Consider the following 6,000-nt stretch of genomic DNA (forward strand, 5'->3'; position numbering starts at 1 on the left):
CTGGCTGGATTTCAGACTACATTGGATGCCTATGGACCATACAGCTGAGCTGTAGTCAATGATCAGATCTAATGAAGCAGCAGAAAGATTTCCACTAGAACCTGCTGTGTGTTTGTGTCCCGGGAGAGGCCCGGGCTGACGTGGGATATGTTACAGCTCCATTAAGTGAATGGAGTATAATCGTCTTAATGCTCAGCGCTTTGTCAGCACAAGGATGAAGGATTTGCTGGAGAGTTTCTCCGGCTACATGGAGAAAAGCAAATCCCCAATGTACAATGTATCACCACGGGGGCTTATTAACGGACTATAATACCGCCATAGTGTATGACAGTGACCCACCTGTGAGAACAGCGAGAGGTAAACCGGACATGTCTACCCTAGTAGTGTCTCATTTGTAGGGTCTGCTGGGACCCCACACCCATGGTGCAGCATGGGGACCTAGTAGGTATAGGACTTCTGGGATGGGGACCTCCATTGAGGTCAATGGAGTGGGGATCACTTACATGGAGCATTCATGAGCATTAAGCATCATGCCCCATCCTATGGCAGGAGTTACTAGGCTCTTATTTAGGACTGACCTTTAGACCTCTGGCTGCTGCATTAACCCATTGTCTCCCAATGGGTATTAAGCAAGGGACAGAGAAAGCCCCCTCCCATCCATGGCCATTGTAAGCCATTGTCACCTGTGATTGCACCAGATAGCTGCCATTAATATGATAAAGCAACCCCCTCTATATGTCTGAGCCCTTATGTATATACAGTATCATGCATTGTCTGGAGAGCTAAGTGAAGTCTGTGTAAGATAATAAATGTATAATCATCTCCAATCCCATAGGAGAACTAGTGGCTACATGCAATAAGTATGTAACACCATGTACCAAGAGAACAGGTCCCACCCCTCTCATTATACATGAAATGTAAGAACAAACTTTTGCAACATTTTACCATTTATGGATTTACCCAGCATGCTGGCAGACATTTTTGAGCAGGAAATGCAGCCATATTGGTTGTCACTTTGGAATGTACATTCTCAAGGCCCATCAGCTGTCAGGATAATACATGAGACTTGTGACCTGCATCTATATAGTATATAACCTCATTACATTCATTATACAAACTACTGATCCTGAGTTACATCCTGTATTATACCCCATAGCTGCACTCACTATTCTGCTGCTGGTGCAGTCACTGTGTACATACATGACATTACTTATCCTGTACTGATCCTGAGTTACATCCTGTATTATACTCCAGAGCTGCACTCACTATTCTGCTGCTGGTGCAGTCACTATGTACATACATGACATTACTTATCCTGTACTGATCCTGAGTTACATCCTGTATTATACTCCAGAGCTGCACTCACTATTCTGCTGGTGCAGTCACTGTGTACATACATGACATTACTTATCCTGTACTGATTCTGAGTTACATCCTGTATTATACCACAGAGCTGCACTCTCTATTCTGCTGCTGGTGCAGTCACTGTGTACATACATGACATTACTTATCCTGTACTGATCCTGAGTTACATCCTGTATTATACTCCAGAGCTGCACTCACTATTCTGCTGCTGGTGCAGTCACTGTGTACATACATGACATTACTTATCCTGTACTGATCCTGAGTTACATCCTGTATTATACTCCAGAGCTGCACTCACTATTCTGCTGCTGGTACAGTCACTGTGTACATACATGACATTACTTATCCTGTACTGATCCTGAGTTACATCCTGTATTATACTCCAGAGCTGCACTCACTATTCTGCTGCTGGTGCAGTCACTGTGTACATACATGACATTACTTATCTTGTACTGATCCTGAGTTACATCCTGTATTATACTCCAGAGCTGCACTCACTATTCTGCTGCTGGTGCAGTCACTGTGTACATACATGACATTACTTATCCTGTACTGATCCTGAGTTACATCCTGTATTATACCCCAGAGCTGCACTCACTATTCTGCTGCTGGTACAGACACTGTGTACATACATGACATTACTTATCCTGTACTGATCCTGAGTTACATCCTGTATTATACCCCAGAGCTGCACTCACTATTCTGCTGGTGGAGTCACTGTAATTCTGAATATAGCCTGTAGGATGTGTTAGATATGATTTCACAGATTCTGTGTGGATTATTATTCACTCCTGAAGAATTTAGCTGATTCCATTATATGACATCTGTCACTGCCACTAATCCACTGATTGTGTAAGAATTTAGAAGGGAATGTGGAGCGATAGCGTTCATGGTTATTTTGTTTTGCAACATATTTTACGATAGTGTTTTTTTTTTTTTACTATGTTATTATTATGTTATCACATATGTATTTTAATATATCATTAATTTAGTTTATTATTAGTATTATTATCCGCTGTATTGTGCTTTTTGTTGCTGTTATTATTATAACAGTATTATTATATTATTGCTATTATTATATTATTATAACATTAAAGATATTTATTAACTTTAATATTGCACTGTAACACATTAATCATAAATATGTTACTGTAAGAATGCGAAGAATAAGACAAATAAAAAATATGACGTGAAATATTTTGCTTTTTTGAATATTCATCACCTGTTGTCGTTTCTATGACTTTTTATACACTCATTTTCCTTTTTTAACATATTTACATGAACATGACCCGCAATGAGACAAGAACAAATGAGATTTTTTTTCTAGTTGTCTTTCATTTTCTCTATGGTTGATGCAGACAGTCCTGCAGTTCTGATATGACACCCCCCATCCCCCCCTAGATATGAGATTATTATAAGGTGGTGGTCACGGACATTCACTTACCCTTCACGATCCCATTATAAACTCTGTATCCAGGACATTATAAGGAAATATCAACCTGGTTTAACCCTTAGTTCAGGATTTCAGCACCAAGGACAGCTCCCTGCCAAGTTCTGCAGATAGCCCTGAGGTGTCCACTGGTCTTCTCTCATATCTCCTTATGGGGTCACAATCCGGCACATAGATCCTTCACCTTGTTTCCACCACTAGATTTCTTCTTCTTATTTCCTTCAGTTAAGAAGTCAGTGAATTCCAAACCAAGGATCCAGCAAGGAAGCAACATCATGAAGAAGAATGTCTACTAAGAAGACCCTCCGGGACATCACTTCTAGGCTTCTTCTTCTAGGGTCCTGTACCTTTTAGCCTATGGGTCAGTCAGTAGATCCAGTAGATCCTTTCCAGTAAAATTCCCAATGTTTCCAGAATTCCAATGTTTAAAATCTCAGCTTTTACAGGTATGTGCAGCAATTGTGGTGAGTGTGACCTTTGGGTCAGGAGCAGAGCATTACCTGGAGCTGTGAGTGTGTGCTTAATCCCTGCTTTGCAGGAAGCCTCCTAAGAAGATTGCTGCTGTACTGTGTCTCTCACACCTCTCCTGTGCGCTCCATAGATATGACATGTTGTTCAGCAGACAGCTGGGAGCCTGGACATGTGATGAGCAGCAGCTGGACACTGTATAACATGTATCAGGCTTGATACTATTATGTCTCACTATATATATATGGAATCTGTGCTCCTCCAGCAGCTGTGGAACTATAACTCCCAGCATATCAAATCAGGACATGCTGAGAGTGATCATTTTAGTGTCTCCGTAACTTTCCACTTTGTACAAAAATTTTGGTGGAAAGTTTAAAATAATAATAGAACATAGTACAATAGTCCTACTTAAGGACACCTGACTTACAGACGACCCCTAGTTAAAGACAGACCCCTGTGACCTCTGGTGAAGCTCTCTGGATGCTGTTACATCAGTCCCAGACTGTAATAATCAGCTGTAAAGTGTCTGTAATGAAGCTTTATTGATAATTCTTGGTCAATTTACACCAAAAAATTTTGAAACTCCAATTGTCACTAGGGCAAAAAATTAATTTTCTCTGGAACTACAATTATAAAGTATACAGTTCCGACTTACATACAAATTCAACTTAAGTACAAATCTATGGAACCGATCTTATACATAGCCCGGGGACTGCCTGTAGTAGTTATTATTGTATTATGATCACTGTTATTACTATTATAATTATTGTTTCCTGATTTTATTCTCTTTATTTTCCATATGTAAATTTTTAAGAATTTAACCGCAATTATTTTTGAATGATTTATTTGATATATACTCAATTCAGCCTTTCCCCCGGGAGGGATGTGTCATTATAGTTAAGTCAGTTTTCGGGTGTTTAAATGACCCACAAATTGGTACCAAATTTGGGCCATTTTACTCAAATGAATCCAGATTTGATGGAGACATTAATTTTGCATAATAGTAATAATAATTCCTTTATTTATTTAGCGCACACAGATTACACAATGTTTGCCTAATCGGTCCCTGTCCCCAATGGGGCTCACAATCTAATCAGCCTACTAGTATGTTTTGGAGTGTGGGAAGAAACCGGAGGACCCGGATGAAACGCATGCAAACACTGCACCAGTCCCCTCCTGGCATAGAAAAGACATACAGTATTTGCGATTTTTGTGCAATTTTTAAAAAAATTTTTTTTTTTTATTATTCTCTGCAGGCATTAACACCTTGTGTGTCGTATTTATGAAGCAGGCTAAGACGTCTAGAAGATATCTGAAGAGCTCCTAAGATGCTTTAAAAACTGGCACAAGATGATGCCTAAGATCCGGGTCAGAGGTGGTGTTTTAAACGCGTTTTTGGCCCGTTTTTAAGCAGTTTGTTAAAAAAAAACACGCATGCTTTAAAAAAAAAGCATCCGTTTTTGTCAGGTTTTACCAATTATCATTAAAACTGGTCAAAAATGGATGCGTTTTTCAAAAAACAAATGCATTTTTTGATTGGCTGCTTAAAAATGGGCCAAAAACGCGTTCAAAACGCCACGTTTGACCGCAGCCTAATAAAAATCCCCCCATGTGGTATGTACAGATTCCCTCGTGTTGATTCATGGAGTTCACAATTAATGATGATGAGCAAATCGATAAAAATTCTATGTTGGGTCCAGTTTCTGATGATGTCATCAGGGAGCGAAGATCCCCCGAAGAACTCCCAAAATGGTGGCACCCTGCGTGGTTTAGCCATTTAGCTGCGGCTGGCGACTTTGCTAATGTCATTTAAAGAGTTAACACCTGCACTCGGTGGCAGCACCAAATGCAAGTGTTTATGGAGGGGGAAGGGAGGAGGGGGTAGAGCTGAACCCAGACCCAAACTTTTAAGTTTAGTAAGAACTTTATGGTTCGGATCCACTTATCACTATTCACAATCTGAATGTACAGGTCATTACTGTCTTTCTAAGTTCTCTAGCTTCTTGCTCAATTTGTTTTTAGGAGATTTTTATTAAAATGTTTATTATTATTATTATTATCGTTAGTAGCAGTAGTAGTAGTAGCAATATAAGTAATAGTACAGGCAGTCCCCGGGTTACGTACAGGATGGGCTCTGTTAATTTGTTCTTAAGTTGAATTTGTATGTAAGTCGGAACTGTATATTTTATAATTCTAACCCCAGCCAAAATTTTTTTTGGTCTCTGTGACAATTGGATTTTAAAAATGTTGCATTGTGATAAGAATCAGGATTAACACTAAAGCTTCATTACAGACGCCAGTGATAACTGTTATTGCTGTTTATTGTGGCCTAGGACTAAAGTACAGTAAATTACCAATATCCAGAGGTCCGTTTGTAACTAGGGGTCGTATGTAAGTCAGTTGTTCTTAAGTAGGGGATCGCCTGTAATTAATTCTTTCCTTTTATTATGGTTTACTTTTCTATTATTTTTGAAATTTTGGAATTAATTTGAATAATCTTGGAGCAAAATTATGATTAATATTATACTCATTATTTATTAGTCATATTTAGTCTTTTTTTGTGTTGTGTTCATGTATTGTTTTTTTTCTCATTTTACTGTTATACTCTAGATATATTCTTCATAGCATTTTGATCTATTTATCTTTTATTTTATTCAACATTACAATAGCCCTGATATATCCCATAGTGCTGTCCCAGGGGCTCATTATCTATGTAT

The 6,000-nt window shown here is 38.9% G+C and overlaps 1 protein-coding gene across 2 annotated transcripts in view; it reads right to left on the reverse strand.

The window, feature by feature from the left end:
• Nucleotides 1-3,404, reverse strand: part of LOC140117334 (retinal guanylyl cyclase 2-like) — a 71,849-nt gene extending 68,445 nt beyond the window's left edge. For both annotated transcript variants that reach the window (XM_072133931.1, XM_072133932.1), the window contains exon 1: nt 2,810-3,404. The gene's annotated coding sequence lies outside the window, so the exon portion shown is untranslated. The remainder of the gene's footprint in view (nt 1-2,809) is intronic.
• Between the last annotated feature and the right edge of the window lie 2,596 nt (nt 3,405-6,000).

This window comes from Engystomops pustulosus, chromosome 2, assembly GCF_040894005.1.
Source record: "Engystomops pustulosus chromosome 2, aEngPut4.maternal, whole genome shotgun sequence".
Classification (NCBI taxonomy): Eukaryota; Metazoa; Chordata; class Amphibia; order Anura; family Leptodactylidae; genus Engystomops; species Engystomops pustulosus.